This window comes from Xenopus tropicalis, chromosome 8, assembly GCF_000004195.4.
Source record: "Xenopus tropicalis strain Nigerian chromosome 8, UCB_Xtro_10.0, whole genome shotgun sequence".
NCBI lineage: Eukaryota > Metazoa > Chordata > Amphibia > Anura > Pipidae > Xenopus > Xenopus tropicalis.
In genome coordinates, this window is record NC_030684.2 from 15,731,027 (window position 1) to 15,749,671 (window position 18,645).

At 43.5% G+C, this 18,645-nt stretch overlaps 2 protein-coding genes and 2 long non-coding RNA genes across 5 annotated transcripts in view; 2 read left to right on the top strand and 2 right to left on the bottom strand.

The window, feature by feature from the left end:
• The window catches only part of LOC108645372 (serine/threonine-protein kinase mig-15-like), a 429,797-nt gene that overhangs the window by 130,683 nt on the left and 280,469 nt on the right, over positions 1 to 18,645 (bottom strand). The gene's annotated exons all lie outside the window — the stretch shown is intronic.
• The window catches only part of LOC101734594 (coiled-coil domain-containing protein 77-like), a 597,836-nt gene that overhangs the window by 32,284 nt on the left and 546,907 nt on the right, over positions 1 to 18,645 (bottom strand). The gene's annotated exons all lie outside the window — the stretch shown is intronic.
• On the top strand, positions 2,952 to 5,790 carry LOC105945972. Its single transcript, XR_001169520.3, has 4 exons — positions 2,952 to 2,991; positions 3,425 to 3,562; positions 4,546 to 4,691; positions 5,752 to 5,790. It is a non-coding gene; the product is annotated as an uncharacterized LOC105945972 (long non-coding RNA).
• LOC100497630 lies at positions 10,641 to 12,735 on the top strand. The gene is made up of 2 exons (XR_001169499.3): positions 10,641 to 10,684; positions 12,101 to 12,735. It is a non-coding gene; the product is annotated as an uncharacterized LOC100497630 (long non-coding RNA).

Consider the following 18,645-nt stretch of genomic DNA (forward strand, 5'->3'; position numbering starts at 1 on the left):
CACATAACTATAAACCCAGTGAGAATGAGGAATGAATTGATATTGGGAAGTTGTATCAGGAGTCAGAACCAGCAGTGCAGAGAACATAAAGGGACAGAGAGACACGGTGACAGTTACACTTAACTATAAACCCAGTGAGAATGAGGAATTAATTGATATTGGGAAGTTGTATCAGGAGTCAGAACCAGCAGTGCAGAGAAGGAAAAGGGACAGACAGACACAGTGACAGTTACACATAACTATAAACCCAGTGAGAATGAGGAATGAATGGATATTGGGAAGTTGTATCAGGAGTCAGAACCAGCAGTGCAGAGAAGGGAAAGGGACAGACACAGTGACAGTTACACATAACTATAAACCCAGTGAGAATGAGGAATGAATGGATATTGGGAAGTTGTATCAGGAGTCAGAACCAGCACTGCAGAGAAGGGAAAGGGACAGACAGAAACAGTGACAGTTACACATAACTATAAACCCAGTGAGAATGAGGAATGAATGGATATTGGGAAGTTGTATCAGGAGTCAGAACCAGCAGTGCAGAGAAGGGAAAGGGACAGACAGACACAGTGACAGTTACACATAACTATAAACCCAGTGAGAATGAGGAATGAATGGATATTGGGAAGTTGTATCAGGAGTCAGAACCAGCAGTGCAGAGAAGGGAAAGGGACAGACAGACACAGTGACAGTTACACATAACTATAAACCCAGTGAGAATGAGGAATGAATGGATATTGGGGAGTTGTATCAGGAGTCAGAACCAGCAGTGCAGAGAAGGGAAAGGGACAGACAGACACTGTGACAGTTACATATAACTATAAACCCAGTGAGAATGAGGAATGAATGGATATTGGGGAGTTGTATCAGGAGTCAGAACCAGCAGTGCAGAGAAGGGAAAGGAACAGACACACACAGTGACAGTTACATATAACTATAAACCCAGTGAGAATGAGGAATCAATGGATATTGGGGAGTTGTATCAGGAGTCAGAACCAGCAGTGCAGAGAAGGGAAAGGGACAGACAGACACTGTGACAGTTACATATAACTAAAAACCCAGTGAGAATGAGGAATGAATGGATATTGGGGAGTTGTATCAGGAGTCAGAACCAGCAGTGCAGAGAAGGGAAAGGAACAGACACACACAGTGACAGTTACACATAACTATAAACCCAGTCAGAATGGGTACTGGGAATGCCAGGGGGGCTGTAAGGTGCCACAGACAGTCACTATTTATTGGGCTGGGGGCCTTTTTGTGCCTCTGGGTACTGGAAATGCCAGGGGGGCTTTAAGGTGCCACAGACACTCATTATTTATTGGGCTGGGGGGGGCTGTTTGTGTCTCTGGGTACTGGGAATGCCAGGGGGGCTGTAAGGTTCCACAGACAGTCACTATTTATTGGGCTGGGGGGGCTGTTTGTGCCTCTGGGTATTGGGAATGCCAGGGGGACTGTAAGGTGCCACAGACAGTCACTATTTATTGGGCTGGGGGGGCTGTTTGTTCCTCTGGGTACTGGGAATGCCAGGGGGGCTGTAAGGTGCCACAGACAGTCATTATTTATTGGGCTGGGGGGGCTGTTTGTGCCTCTGGGTACTGGGAATGCCAGGGGGACTGTAAGGTGCCACAGACAGTCACTATTTATTGGGATGGGGGCTGTTTGTGCCTCTGGGTACTGGGAATGCCAGGGGGGCTGTAAGGTGCCACAGACAGTCACTATTTATTGGGCTGGGGGGGCTGTTTGTGCCTCTGGGTACTGAGAATGCCAGGGGGACTGTCAGGTGCCACAGACAGTCACTATTTATTGGGCTGGGGGGCTATTTGTGCCTCTGGGAACTGGGAATGCCAGGGGGACTGTAAGGTGCCACAAGACAGTCACTATTTATTTGGCTGGGGGGCTATTTGTGCTCTGGAACTGGGAATGCCAGGGGGCTGTAAGGTGCCACAGACAGTCACTATTTATTGGGCTGGGGGGGGGGCTGTATGTGTCTCTGGGTACTGGGAATGCCAGGGGGGCTGTAAGGTGCCACGACAGTCACTATTTATTGGGCAGGGGGGGGAGCTGTTTGTGCCTCTGGGTACTGGGAATGCCAGGGGGGCTATAAAGTGCCACAGATAGTCACTATTTATTGGGATGGGGGGCTGTTTGTGCCTCTGGGTACTGGGAATGCCAGGGGGACTGTAAGGTGCCACAGACAGTCACTATTTATTGGGCTGGGGGGGCTGTTTGTGCCTCTGGGTACTGGGAATGCCAGGGGGACTGTAAGGTGCCACAGACAGTCACTATTTATTGGGATGGGGGCTGTTTGTGCCTCTGGGTACTGGGAATGCCAGGGGGGCTGTAAGGTGCCACAGACAGTCACTATTTATTGGGCTGGGGGGAGGCTGTTTGTGCCTCTGGGTACTGGGAATGCCAGGGGGCTGTCAGGTGCCACAGACAGTCACTATTTATTGGGCTGGGGGGGCTATTTGTGCCTCTGGGAACTGGAATGCAGGGGGACTGTAAGGTGCCACAGACAGTCACTATTTATTTGGCTGGGGGGGGCTGTTTGTGCCTCTGGGAACTGGGAATGCCAGGGGGGCTGTAAGGTGCCACAGACAGTCACTATTTATTGGGCTGGGGGGGGGGCTGTTGTGTCTCTGGGTACTGGGAATGCCAGGGGGGCTGTAAGGTGCCACCGACAGTCACTATTTATTGGGCAGGGGGGGGGGCTGTTTGTGCTCTGGGTACTGGGAATGCCAGGGGGGCTATAAGGTGCCACAGACAGTCACTATTTATTGGGCTGGGGGGCTGTTGTTCCTCTGGGTACTGGAATGCCAGGGGGGCTGTAAGGTGCCACAGACAGTCACTATTTATTGGGCTGGGGGGGCTGTTTGTGCCTCTGGGTACTGGGAATGCCAGGGGACTGTAAGGTGCCACAGACAGTCCTATTTATTGGGCTGGGGGTTCTTCTCTTCCAGATGGTTAAGGCCCTGAGAAATCAAGAAAGCAAAAGTAAGTATATAAATATTTTGTACTCTTTGATTAATTAGAAATATGCAGAATAGCAGGAAGGAGTTTAACAGGTGACCTACCGTTATCACATTCTTGCAAATATAGGCGATCCATCTTTCGCCTAAGGTCCTTTTGGTGGCAATTAGCTCTTCTACAGTCGCACCGGTACAAAGCTCTGTAGCAATCTAGAAGAAAAAGAAAGAATATTTGGCCAACTATTTTAGTTACCTACAATTTTATTGGGAACCCGAGGAAAAGGCTTTGTGGCTTTAAGTCTTGGGGGGACTGCAGTATCAGCTAAATCTGACTCTTTCTTACCAAACTGGATCATGTATGGATCCAAAATGCTAGCTTGTGTATTAGATCAGTTACAATTGGCATGTTTGCTGCATAAATGTGTAACCTCTCTGAATCAAAACTTCCTTACCCATAGTCCTCCATGTTTCGATGAGGCCTTATGATAAAAGGCCCCATAGAAGTCGACGATGTTCCGGTGGCCAGATACAATTTGCAGGATTTCGACTTCTTTCTTGATCTCCTGTTGCTTCTAGTTTCAAACAAAAGAAACAAGGTAAATAAAATGGATACAATAACAGTTTCAAACACCCCAACCTAACTTGTCGTTATGAAAAATGACAGCTTTGTAATATCCCTACGTGAGTATTGTATAATATGACCGAGACCCCTTGTGTTCTTTTATATCAAACTGCATTTGTTATTTTACTGTTACATAGTTATTAGGGGCCAGGGTATTTCACTGACTGTATTTGGTTAGCAAGTTCTCTTTCTACTGATAACTATAATGTAGGTATAACAAAAGACTAATTAGTATCTAATTAGAGTAATCATGAAGACACATTACCTTCTGATGTTGAATTATTAAATGGCCACTTCCAGTTGTTTTCTTTGGTGCCATCCCTGTTACAAAAGTAGGGAAAGAAGCTCAGTGATCATTACTAACGGAACGCTATGGGAAAGCAAAAAGCTATACAGTAGCATGTAAATATGGAAAGAACAAAGCTGTAGAGAGCACAACCAATGGACAGAATTACCCAAAAGCATGACACAAAGTGCCTCATTTTAACACTGAATAAAATATCTTACAATGTAGACGACTCCGTTGGGGTCCTGCCCGATTGGCTCCCCTAGCTTCAAATACCTCCCGGGCTCCTGAAAAATAACATTGTATTTATAGTGATAATCAATACCTTAATATTATTCATGGCTGGACAAATAACCTTTCTAACATGGTGAAGAAGCACAGTAGGCCGTATAGGAGGACCTTGGGTGGAAACAGAGGCCTGGAAGGCTTTTGGGGCTGGAAATGGAATTCCAAACTGTGAATGTTGTGAGCAAATACAGCTTTACAGCTACTTACTGGGTATTTCTCCGAGGTGGGGTGATGTTATCCTCCTGAGGAAGAGAAAAAAGGGTTAATCAGAGCAACTCATTTGGCGGAACTGCTAACATTATATTATTGTAGAACAAGGAAAGGATTCATTCATCTTTAAAATAAAATCCCCAGCTAACGGGAGAAAAAATCTCTGATTGCAGGACTATGTATAGTGAAGCCTGATCTTGGCTTTAGTCTGCATGTTTCTAGAAGGCAATGAGAGATGTTGAAGGTCTGAGAGGCTGTAACGGAGGCAAAAAAGTGGTGACCAACTGCCCCACTGAGCACTTGTGCATTTGACATTCAGGTAAGAGTGGAATGGGACTTACATAAGAGTTTGTATGATGTGGTGGGATAGGGGGCCCGAATAGGTTTTAAAATGGTTTAATGATATATGAGAGAAAAATATTAAATTCAGCTCAAACCTCCTCAATCTCCTTCACCTCCTCCTCGCTCAGTTTCGTTGCTGAGCTCTCTGTTTGGCCGGTGTGCGGGGGCCAGTTTCCATCGTGACTCCTGGGAAATATAAATACAGTTTTAACAACATTAGTAAAGAACAGAGCCCCAGTGGCTCCCTGCTCCCTTACTTGTGCATTTGATTGGTGCTGCAAACTCTGCAGAACCTAACCCCCCCAATGTAAGTGTTAGTCAGAGGGGGCTTAAATTGCCATTTAAATTGCTATTAATTCATTGCTGCTTACCTCAGTGTCGCTAGCTGAGGTTCCTCACAGCTTTCCAAGGGTTCTAGTTAAAGAAGAAAACATCATTGTATAAGATCAACTCACTTCAGTAGAGAATATGATCAAATAAATCTGTTCAATTAATTTAATTATATAATGAATTATGATCAGTGTCTTCTTTCTCTCATTGGTTATTACCTTGTAGCTGCTCGCCTCAGCTTGTTCTTCACAATCCTGGTTAAAAGACAGAAAAATGCAAGATATTTAATAAATGGTATCAGTTTGTGCATTAACTGCACCAATTTTTTGCTCAACCACAACTTGGGGCTGTAAATGAGCCCGACACAGTGGTGCTTATTTACTTGTATAGGGGGAATGGCAGATGTGGTGGATTCTCGGCCTGAGCTTAAACTCAGGCTGAATATCTTCCCCCTGTACCCCAAAAAGCTTATTGGCCTGCACCTGGAGCCATTGTGTTGGCTGGAAGCTATACTCAGGAGTTTCCCACCAAAAATTCCACTCTGTTTGCCTAAACCCAAGGCAGCGCAATGGCTCGGGCGCCGGCACATCAAGTATTTAGGGACATGGGGTCGGACTCCCCAGCCCGTGTTCACAAATTGCCCCCCTAAAGTGAATCTAAAAATGTCTATCTCTATTGTGACCCTATTATTTTTTCTTACCTGGCAGATGTCCGGTTCCAGGATTTCTGGAGTCTCCTTAATAAAGAAAAGGTAAGAGAAAGATGTTCCACGTTGTAATAAGAAGCTAATATACAGTCTTGTATAAAATACAGGGTGATTTTTATTTGCCCCTACTCTCCCCTCCCCGGCAGTAGCCTATGAGTTACATTGTATGAGTGGATGCAATCATAGCAGCCAATCATATTTTTTCATTTCTAATTTATACAAGATAGAAGACCGCTAAGTAACAGATGCTGACTGGTTGGTATGGGCAACTGCATTTGGGCAAGTTAGCCTCAGTTACACTATGTTAGTAGATAAGGTTCCCTGTTAGGTAAATATGATTATTATCCTTTACAGATTTTGTTCATGAACCCTGTAGCTCAAATAAAACACATTGGGACCCCTGCAAACTTTTTGGCCCCCGTACCTCACAGGTGTTGATGGGAGGGTCTCCACTCTCTTCCAAGGGTTCCTGGTTAAGAAGGAAAACCTCAGATCAGCAGAGAAGATGATAAAAATGCATTTTTTTTATTCATGTGTTGTTTTCTGCTTACCTGTGAGTGGCAGGGGCCGGTGTCGGGGCTCTCTGCCCAGTCACGTCTTCCTCCTGTTTAAAACAGAAAAATATTGTAAAACAAATTTTTATGGCTAAATAAAGCAAAGTGTGTAAAAGTGTTATTTGATATAAATATATGAGAAATAGAAGGTGTATGTTGCTGTGTAACACAGGGCATAATAAGGAGGTGGGACAGACTCACCAACGCTGAAGTCAACAAATTGCCTCCCCAAAGTGAATTTGCATTTGATATTCTTTTAAAATATCTTTTCTATTGTTAATATATGTTAATAAATGAACTGTACCCACAATTAAAGAAGAAATGCAACACCCAAACATCTACATTTGCATTACCCATAAATCAGAGCTACGTAGTGGGGTGGATGGTTGTTACATTTGGCTCTGGCCTTTCTATTAAGAAACAACTAACATTTAGGCATGGGTGGAATGGGGCCTATATAGGAGTTTGGGAGATGTAGGGGCCCAAATAGGTTTAAAAAGCTATAATATTATATTGAGGGCAAAATGATCATTCAAAATACAATTCATTGCTGCTTACCTCAAACGTCTCTAGCTGAGGTTCCTCACAGCTTTCCAAGGGTTCCTAGTTAAAGAAGAAAACATCATTGTATAAGATCAACTCATTTCAGTAGAGAATATGATCAAATACATCTGTTTAATTACTTTAATTATATAATGAATTATGATCAGTGTCTTTTTTCTCTCATTGGTTATTACCTTGTAGCTGCTCGCCTCAGCTGGTTCTTCACAATCCTGGTTAAAAGACAGTAAAATGCAAGTACATTTAATAAATGGTATCAGTTTGTGCATTATAGCTTTTCCCAAGCAAAAGTTGGGAAGTCGTCGGTGCCTAACAAATTGCCCCCCCAAAGTGAATCTAAAATTTATTTCTCTATTGTGACCCTATTATTTTTCCTTACCTGACAGCTCTCCGTGTCGACGATTTCTGGAGTCTCCTGATTAAAAAAGGTAAGAGAAAGATGTTGCACGTTGTAATTTCCATTTTAAAAAAGCTAATATACAGTCTTGCATAAAATATGGGGTTATTTTTTATTTGCCCCTACTCTCCCCTCCCCGGCAGTAGCCTATGAGTTACATTGTAGGAGTGGATGTAATCATAGCAGCCAATCATATTTTTTTTATTTTATAATTTATACAAGATAGAAAACCGCTAAGTAACAGATGCTGACTGGTTGGTATGGGCAACTGCATTTGGGCAAGTTAGCCTCAGTTACACTATGTTAGTAGATAAGGTTCCCTGTTAGGTAAATATGAATATTATCCTTTACAGATATTATTCATGAACCCTGTAGCTCAAATAAAAACACATTGGGACCCCTGCAAACATTTAGGCCCCCGTACCTCGCAGGTGTTGATTCGAGGGTCCTCCTGCTCTTCCAAGGGTTCCTGGTTAAGAAAGAAAACCTCAGATCAGCAGAGAAGATGATAAAAATGCATCTTTTTCATTCATGTGTTATTTTCTGCTTACCTGTGAGTGGCAGGGGCTGGTGTCAGGGCTCTCCTGCCCAAGTCACTTCTTCATCCTGTTTAAGACAGAAATAAAGATTGTAAAAATATTTCTCAAGGCTGAAAGTCAAGCAAAGTGTGGGAAAGTGTTATTTGATATAAATATATGAGAAATAGAAGATGTATGTTGCTGTGTAACACAGGGCATAATAAGGAGGTGGGACAGACTCACCAACGCTGGTTGTCGGTACCTAACAAATTGCCCCCCCAAAGTGAATCTAAAATGTCTTTCTCTGTTGTGACCCTATTATTTTTTCTTACCTGACAGATCTTCATGTCCAGGATTTCTGGAGTCTCCTGATTAAAAAAAGGTAAGAGAAAGATGTTGCACAGTGTTATTTCTGTTTTAAAGAAGCTAATATACAGTCTTACATAAAATATAGGGTGATTTTTATTTGCCCCTACTCTCCCCTCCCCGGCAATAGCCTATGAGTTACAATGTATGAGGGTATGTAATCATAGCAGCCAATCATGTTTTTTTCATTTTCTAATTTATACAAGATAGAAGACCGCTAAGTAACAGATGCTGACTGGTTGGTATGGGCAACTGCATTTGGGCAAGTTAGCCTCAGTTACACTATGTTAGTAGATAAGGTTCCCTGTTAGGTAAATATGAATATTATCCTTTACAGATATTATTCATGAACCCTGTAGCTCAAATAAAAACACATTGGGACCCCTGCAAACATTTAGGCCCCCGTACCTCGCAGGTGTTGATTGGAGGGTCCTCCTGCTCTTCCAAGGGTTCCTGGTTAAGAAAGAAAACCTCAGATCAGCAGAGAAAATGATAAAAATGCATCTTTTTCATTCATTAATCTTGCAACAAAATGCTTTTCAGAAAATATAATTAAGGCTATGATAAAAAAATGCACTGAAACCTTTAGCACAAACCGTATTAAAGGCTTTAGGGTAATTACACACGGGATGTTTTGTCACTTGTGATAAATCTTGGCTACCGTGGGTGACAAACCAGCCCTTGTGCCCCTCCCGCTGGCTAATGTGCAAATTGCGGGTGGGAAACACGTGGCACAGCTACTTTCCCAAATAGCCCAACGTTTTCTCAAGGGGCAACTTCAGGCTACTTGGCAAAGTAACCGCGCCGTGTGTGTTTTCCCACCAGCGATTTGCACTTTAGCCGGTGGGAGGGGAGATTAAGTCGCCTGCAGTAAAGCGAGTTTTATCCCGGGCGACTATTCTCCTGGTGTATCATTAGTTTGAGTATTTATTTCCCTTTCAAAGAGTTCAGGCTGGCAGGTGTTAGTGCCATATTCCTGAGGTATCTGGGGGAGTTAATATATATTAATAAATGAACTGTACCCACAATTAAAGAAGAAATGCAACACCCAAACATCTACATTTGCATTACCCATAAATCAGAGCTACGTAGTGGGGTGGATGGTTGTTACATTTGGCTCTGGCCTTTCTGTTAAGAAACAACTAACATTTAGGCATGGGTGGAATGGGGCCTATATAGGAGTTTGGGAGATGTAGGGGCCCAAATAGGTTTAAAAAGTTATAATATTATATTGAGGGCAAAATGATCATTCAAAATACAATTCATTGCTGCTTACCTCAAAGGTCTCTAGCTGAGGTTCCTCACAGCTTTCCAAGGGTTCCTAGTTAAACAAGAAAACATCATTGTATAAGATCAACTCAATTCAGTAGAGAATATGATCAAATAAATCAATTTTATTACTTTAATTAAATAATGAATTATGATCAGTGTCTTTGGTTATTACCTTGTAGCTGCTCGCCTCAGCTGGTTCTTCACAATCCTGGTTAAAAGACAGTAAAATGCAAGTACATTTAATAAATGGTATCAGTTTGTGCATTATAGCTTTTCCCAAACAAATTGCCCCCCCAAAGTAAATCTAAAATGTTTTTCTCTATTGTGACCCTATTATTTTTCCTTACCTGACAGATGTCCGTTGTCAGGATTTCTGGAGTCTCCTAATTAAAAAAGGTAAGAGAAAGATGTTGCACACTGTTATTTCTGTTTTAAAGCAGCTAATATACAGTCTTGCATAAAATATAGGGTGATTTTTATTTGCCCCTACTCTCCCCTTCCTGGCAGTAGCCTATGAGTTACATTGTATGAGTGGATGTAATCATAGCAGCCAATCATGTTTTTTTCATTTTCTAATTTATACAAGATAGAAGTCCGCTAAGTAACAGAAGCTGACTGGTTGGTATGGGCAACTGCATTTGGGCAAGTTAGCCTCAGTTACACTATGTTAGTAGATAAGGTTCCCTGTTAGGTAAATATGAATATTATCCTTTACAGATATTATTCATGAACCCTGTAGCTCAAATAAAAACACATTGGGACTCCTTCAAACTTTTTGCCCCCGTACCTCACAGGTGTTTATTGGAGGGTCCTCCTGCTCTTCCAAGGGTTCCTGGTTAAGAAAGAAAACCTCAGATCAGCAGAGAAGATGATAAAAATGCATCTTTTTCATTCATGTGTTATTTTCTGCTTACCTGTGAGTGGCAGGGGCCGGTGTCGGGGCTCTCCTGCCCAGTCACTTCTTCATCCTGTTTAAGACAGAAATAAAGATTGTAAAAATATTTCTCAAGGCTGAAAGTAAAGCAAAGTTTGGGAAAGTGTTATTTGATATAAATATATGAGAAATAGAAGGTGTATGTTGCTGTGTAACACAGGGCATAATAAGGAGGTGGGACAGACTCACCAACGCTGAAGTCGTCGGTACCTAACAAATTGCCCCCCCAAAGTGAATCTAAAATGTCTTTCTCTGTTGTGACCCTATTATTTTTTTCTTACCTGACAGATCTTCATGTCCAGGATTTCTGGAGTCTCCTGATTAAAGAAAAGGTAAGAGAAAAATGTGCTCGTTGTAATAAAGAAGCTAATATACAGTCTTGTATAAAATATAGGGTGATTTTCATTTGCCCCAACTCTCCTCCCCTCTCTTACGCTTACCCGGCAGTTCTCTATCACCGGCTTCAAGTCTGGCTCTTGTTTCTCCTCCTAAGAGAAATAAAGTTACCTGATCAGTTTACTATAACTCTGTAGTTTAGTATCTAAAAAAGACCCGGTACAATACAAATTCACTAAACTACCAAAAACCAAACCATTTCATGTATATTTTTTACTACTTACTTGGCAGGTGTTTTTGCCAGGGATTTCTGGTGGTTCCTGGTAAAGAGATAAAAGTCAAGTTATCAAATTAACTGAGCTTTTTAGAAAGAAGTTAAAATCAGTTATATGTAATATTCAGGGACAGGTGTTTTATTATTGAATTATTTATTACTCACGTGGCAAACGGCGTTGCCAGGTCCAAATGATGGTACCAGCTTAAACCTGGCGCACTTTTTGCCAGTCAAAAAAAGTCATATAAAGTTTTATACGTTCATGGTTTTTAAAAAAAAAAATCTTGAATTTTCCTTGGATAACTTTAATACAGGTATTGGACCCCTTATCCGGAAACCCATTATCCAGAAAGTTCCGAATTACGGAAAGGCCATCTCCCATAGACTCCATTTTAATCAAATAATTCACATTTTAAAAAAATATTTCCTTTTTCTCTCTAATAATTAAACAAAACCTTGTACTTGATCCCAACTAAGATATAATTACCCCTTATTGGGGCAGAACAGCCCTATTGGGTTTATTTAATGGTTAAATGATTCCCTTTTCTCTGTAATAATAAAACAGTACCTGTACTTGATCCCAACTAAGATATATTTATTCCTTATTGGAGGTAAAACAATTCTATTGGGTTTAATTACCGTTTAAATAATGTTTTTAGCCAACTTTAGGTAGGAGATCCGAATTACGGAAAGACCCCTTATCCGGAAAACCCCAGGTCCCGAGCATTCTGGATAATGGGTCCCATACCTGTAAATTGGCCCCTATGTACATAGTGCATCAAGGTTATTGTGCATAGAAATCTATAGGCAAGGAAATAACACGGCTTTGATAACACAAGTAGGTAGGAAAATGGTGTTCCATGTGCTCTTGGTACGAAACGCGTAAGGCTTCTTGTTTTTACATATGGATCCAATAAAATTTATACATTTTTAATGTAAACTACTTTTGTTGCTGCATTTCTCAACTTTGTTGAAAAAATCCAGAATGCCTGCCCTTTCTATTTTTGATTTTCCCATGATGGCTCCCTATGCTGAGAGGTCTGGGGCATGAGCACCTGGACCCACCACAACTGTGGGTAAGAGATATTTTTACACTCAACCTTGTGTGATTACTTCTTGTTTTGTTTTTGATTCATAGGAAAATGATGTTGCCCAGTTCTTACCATGGCAGATTCAGGGGTGGGATTATCTGCCCGCTTTCGTTTCCTCTGTAATGAAGAAAAAAAGTTTTATCAGAGAAAATAAAAGCACAAATAGGAAAACTATAATGCAATAAATGGAGGAGTGAGTATTGAGTGACACATGAGGGATTTGGTGCAAACACAAGTATGACACTGTGTATCCCCTACACTAAAGCGGAATCAGCACTAGTGATAGTTGGGGGCACAATTAGGCTTTCCACCTTTTGTTATGTCTAATACCGGCCAGGGTGGGGGCATGTTTGCTAAGGGGCGGCACCCAGGATACGGGGCATGATGCAAATAGGGGCGGAGTAATGATATCCCCGCCCACATCAAATGAACCTAGCAGTGCAGGGTAGGGAGGCAAGTTGGGGGAGGGAATTGGAGGTGACGGGGTGGATCAGAGGCGATTGGAGGTTGGCTGGGGCCGGAGGACTAATTATTATAAATTTACAAGTACATTGCCGGTACATTTGCTGGCGAGATCCTGTAGAAGTCACTGGGAAGTGTCATAGTGAAACATTCCAACTATTCCAGTCTTAATTTTTTGAGCTTTGCGACCCATTAAAAAATGTTAAAATGATGAATTTTAGGTATTCGTGTTGTTTCGATCTTTGATCACATTTTTAATAAATAGATTTTTTTAAATAAATATGGTAACATCCGCAGTTAGTGAGTTTAGTCGAAGTAGAAAAAAAATGCAAAAAAGACACAAATATGAAATATGCCCCTTAGTCTGAGCTGCGGGCAGTCTATCAGGTCATGTGATTAGGTGTTCCCTTTCCATTTGCCCCTCCATGAAGTTTCCCACAGAATGAAATATGTCCTGTTACAGCAGAAAGAGATGAAGCCCTTACCTTGCCGAAGCAAGAGAAACAGCACTTCAGCCGCTTGAACATGTTGTTTCTATGAAGACAAAATGAAAAACATCACTTTAGCATTTCCCAATACTGTGTTCTATGTACAATTTATTTTTTCATGCGGGCGAGACTTGCTGTAGGAGAAATCATAAACTGGATTTGCTACATTACCTCTCAAATGGAGCTCCAGGTGCTGGAAAAAAAGATGGACCGGGGGGGCCGGCCGGCCGGCCCAGGGCCGGGGAACCCTAAGCGGCCCCCTCAATAGGCGCTGGCTCTCCTCTAGGCTCGTTCACTAAGGGTGGAAAAGGTGAACTGAGGAGAAACCAGAAAAAAAAATATCCAAAAAGGTGGATAAGCGCCGAAGTCGCTAACTAGTCACACACTGTAGCAATCTGTATAGAGACGGGAATAAAAAGGGCAAGTCAGCTTCACGGATAATGCATTTACCCTTTTAAGGTGCAACATTGGATCAGGGGCCCCATTCAAAGTGTTACCCCAAATCTCACGCTTACTGACACTCAGGCCGGGATTCCATGTGGTACCTAGGGGGTTAAATTGGTACTAGGGCTAATTTACTAACATAGGTGCCTAAATGCAAGTTGCAGTTGCCAATAGCAACCAATCAGTAATTGGCTGCTACCATTCCCCTAAGGGGCATCACCATCATTTCAGAAGCACTGATTTAGATTTACCCCCTGCAATAGTAAGAAATAGTAAATCAGGCCCTGTGTCCATGGTAAGTGCAAGTACATTCAGTTACACATTAAGGTTGGTACATAAGGGCAGGGCAGATACCCGGGGGCAGAGGGGCAAAACTCTTAGCAGCCTGTCAGTACTGCCCAACCCTGGGTCTGTGTCTCCCAACCAGCGCTGGGAGTAAAGGCGCCTGCAAAGCCCATTTTAGGGGAAAATTCTCCCAATTCACTAAAATCGTTGACAGGAGCAACATCCCCTAGTCTGGGGGGGGGGAGTCACCCAACTATTGCCCCTCTTTTTAGCTAAAATAAGGGTTTTTAGGCAAAACATCTACTACAGGAGAGATGCTTGCTTACCTCTCCCCACAATGGCAACCAATGGACTCTACCAACTGTCACTTTCCTAGAGTGAAGGCAGCTCTCATCATATGACAAATTTTTATGGGCTTTATTTGCCCTTAGATGTGCAGTATATACATTGTATGTACTTATTGTGTACCCAGGTTGGTACATAAGGGCAGGGCAGATACCCGGGGGCAGAGGGGCAAAACTCTTAGGAGCCTGTCAGTACTGGGGACAACAAGCCCATTTTAGTGGAAAATTCTCCAAATTCACTAAAACCAGTGACAGGAGCAACATCCCCTAGTCTGGGGGGGGGGGAGTCACCCAACTATTGCCCCTCTTTTTTAGCTAAAATAAGGGTTTTTAGGCAAAACATCTATCAGAGGAGATGTACACTTACCTCTCACCACAATGGCAACCAACGGACTGTACCAACTGTCACTTTCCTAGGGGGAAGGCAGCTCTCATCACATTGACATAACAATGCAGGCGCTGCTGTTAAAGGTTAAGGGGTATAGTTATCATGCTGTGTAAAAAGTGGAGAGAAGCATTACCGGTGATGTAGCCCAGGGCAACGAATAAGCAATTAGATTTCAACAGCTAGAAAACCAAATCAAAGCATCTGATTGGCTGCTATGAACAACATCACCGGGGATGTTTTACTCCACTTTTTACACAGCATGATAAATATACCCCTAAGTGTACCCTTTTGATGAGTGAGGTTTATATGGGCTTTGTTTGCTCTTAGATGGGCAGTACATACTGTAACTATAAACCCAGTGAGAATGAGGAATGAATGCATATTGGGGAGTTGTATCAGGAGTCAGAACCAGCAGTGCAGAGAAGAGAAAGTGAGAGACAGACACAGTGACAGTTACACATAACTATAAACCCAGTGAGAATTAGGAATGAATGGGTATTGGGAAATTTTGTCAGGAGTCAGAACCAGCAGTGCAGAGAAGTTAAAGGGACAGAAACAGTGAGAGTTACACATAACTATAAACCCAGTGAGAAAAAGGAATTAATTGATATTGGGAAGTTGTATCAGGAGTCAGAACCAGCAGTGCAGAGAAGGGAAAGGGACAGACACAGTGAGAGTTACACATAACTATAAACCCAGTGAGAATGAGGAATGAATGGAAATTGGGGAGTTATATCAGGAGTCAGAACCAGCAGTGCAAAGAAGGGAAAGGGACAGACAGACACAGTGACAGTTACACATAACTATAAACCCAGTGAGAATGAGGAATGAATTGATATTGGGAAGTTGTATCAGGAGCCAGAACCAGCAGTGCAGAGAACATAAAGGGACAGAGAGACACGGTGACAGTTACACTTAACTATAAACCCAGTGAGAATGAGGAATTAATTGATATTGGGAAGTTGTATCAGGAGTCAGAACCAGCAGTGCAGAGAAGGAAAAGGGACAGACAGACACAGTGACAGTTACACATAACTATAAACCCAGTGAGAAGGAGGAATGAATGGGTATTGGGAAGTTTTATCAGGAGTCAGAACCAGCAGTGTAGAGAAGTGAAAGGGAAACACACAGTAAGAGTTACACATTACTTTAAACCCAATGAGAATGAGCAATGAATGGATATTGGGAAGTTGTATCAGGAGTCGGAACCAGCACTGCAGAGAAGGGAAAGGGACAGACAGAAACAGTGACAGTTACACATAACTATAAACCCAGTGAGAATGAGGAATGAATGGATATTGGGGAGTTGTATCAGGAGTCAGAACCAGCAGTGCAGAGATGGGAAAGGAACGGACAGACACAGTGACAGTTACACATAACTATAAACCCAGTGAGAATGAGGAATGAATGGATATTGGGAAGTTGTATCAGGAGTCGGAACCAGCAGTGCAGAGAAGGGAAAGGGACAGACAGAAACAGTGACAGTTACACATAACTATAAACCCAGTGAGAATGAGGAATTAATGGATATTGGGAAGTTGTATCAGGAGTCAGAACCAGCAGTGCAGAGATGGGAAAGGGACGGACAGACACAGTGACAGTTACACATAACTATAAACCCAGTGAGAATAAGGAATTAATTGATATTGGGAAGTTGTATTTGGAGTCAGAACCAGCAATGCAGAGAAGGGAAAGGGATGGACAGACACAGTGACAGTTACACATAACTATAAACCCAGTGAGAATGAGGAATGAATGGATATTGGGGAGTTGTATCAGGAGTCAGAACCAGCAGTGCAGAGAAGGGAAAGGGACAGACAGACACTGTGACAGTTACATATAACTATAAACCCAGTGAGAATGAGGAATGAATGGATATTGGGGAGTTGTATCAGGAGTCAGAACCAGCAGTGCAGAGAAGGAAAGGGACAGACAGACACTGTGACAGTTACATATAACTATAAACCCAGTGAGAATGAGGAATGAATGGATATTGGGGAGTTGTATCAGGAGTCAGAACCAGCAGTGCAGAGAAGGGAAAGGGACAGACAGACACTGTGACAGTTACATATAACTAAAAACCCAGTGAGAATGAGGAATGAATGGATATTGGGGAGTTGTATCAGGAGTCAGAACCAGCAGTGCAGAGAGGGGAAAGGGACAGACAGACACTGTGACAGTTACATATAACTAAAAACCCAGTGAGAATGAGGAATGAATGGATATTGGGGAGTTGTATCAGGAGTCAGAACCAGCAGTGCAGAGAAGGGAAAGGAACAGACACACACAGTGACAGTTACACATAACTATAAACCCAGTCAGAATGGGTACTGGGAAATACCATGAAAAGAGTTGGCATCCCTACAACATACATTCAGTGGGTGAAGGCACTATATACTAACCCACTAGCTAGGGTCCGAACTAATTTCAAGGTCTCACAGCCCTTCCCCATAAAAAGGGGCACCCGTCAGGGCTGCCCACTCTCCCCCCTCCTCTTCTCCCTTGCTATGGAACCTCTGGCATGCCGGGTAAGAGCGGACACTGAGGTGGAGGGTTTGAAGGTAGAGGGAAATACAGAAGTAATTTCTATGTATGCCGACGATACTCTCCTCTATCTAGCGAACCCAGACAAAGCGCTTAGCGCTGCACTTGCCAACATCAATGCTCACACAGCCTACTCAGGTCTCAGGATAAACTGGAGTAAGTCCATACTATTTGCGATAGACCCCAGACCCCCAGATGCACCCACACAAACGCAAGGCTTAACCTGGTCCGATACCTTCAAGTACCTGGGGATCCGGATCCATAGAGACCTGAAACAGTTTGCAGACCTAAACTTGTTCCCAATCCTTAAAACCATCGAATCCAAAATTAAGGCATGGGCACCCCTGCCTCTCTCCCTTTATGGTAGAATAAACCTCTTTAAGATGGTCCTACTCCCAAAATTGACATATATCTTCCGGCAATCCCCCATAATGATTAAAAAGAAAGTGTTTAGAACCCTCCGCTGGAACCTTTGAATGCCACAGACAGTCACTTTTTATTGGGCTGGGGGGGCTGTTTGTGCCTCTGGGTACTGGGAATGCCAGGGGGGCTGTAAGGTGCCACAGACAGTCACTTTTTATTGGGCTGGGGGGGCTGTTTGTTCCTCTGGGTACTGGGAATGCCAGGGGGGCTGTAAGGTGCCACAGACAGTCACTATTTATTGGGCTGGGGGGGCTGTTTGTGCCTCTGGGTACTGGAATGCCAGGGGGGCTGTAAGGTGCCACAGACAGTCACTATTTATTGGGCTGGGGGGGCTGTTTGTGCCTCTGGTACTGGAATGCCAGGGGGGCTGTAAGGTGCCACAGACAGTCACTATTTATTGGGCTGGGGGGGCTGTTTCCTCTGGGTACTGGGAATGCCAGGGGGGCTGTAAGGTGCCACAGACAGTCACTATTTATTGGGCTGGGGGGGCTGTTTGTGCCTCTGGGTACTGGGAATGCCAGGGGGGCTGTAAGGTTCCACAGACAGTCACTTTTTATTGGGCTGGGGGGCTGTTTGTTCCTCTGGGTACTGGGAATGCTGTAAGGTGCCATAGACAGTCACTATTTATTGGGCTGGGGGGGCTGTTTGTGCCTCTGGGTACTGGGAATGCCAGGGGGCTGTAAGGTGCCACAGACAGTCACTATTTTTTGGGCTGGGGGGGGCTGTTTGTTCCTCTGGGTACTGGAATGCCAGGGGGGCTGTAAGGTGCCACAGACAGTCACTATTTATTGGGCTGGGGGGCTGTTTGTGCCTCTGGGTACTGGGAATGCCAGGGGGGCTGTAAGGTGCCACAGACAGTCACTATTTATTGGGCTGGGGGGGCTGTTTGTGCCTCTGGGTACTGGGAATGCCAGGGGGGCTGTAAGGTGCCACAGACAGTCACTATTTATTGGGCTGGGGGGGCTGTTTGTGCCTCTGGTACTGGGAATGCAGGGGGGCTGTAAGTTGCCACAGACAGTCACTATTTATTGGGCTGGGGGGGGCTGTTTATTCCTCTGGGTACTGGGAATGCAGGGGGGGCTGTATGGTGCCACAGACAGGTCACTATTTTATTGGGCTGGGGGGGGCTGTTTGTGCCTCTGGGTACTGGGAATGCCAGGGGGGCGTAAGGTGCCACAGACAGTCACTATTTATTGGCTGGGGGGGCTGTTTGT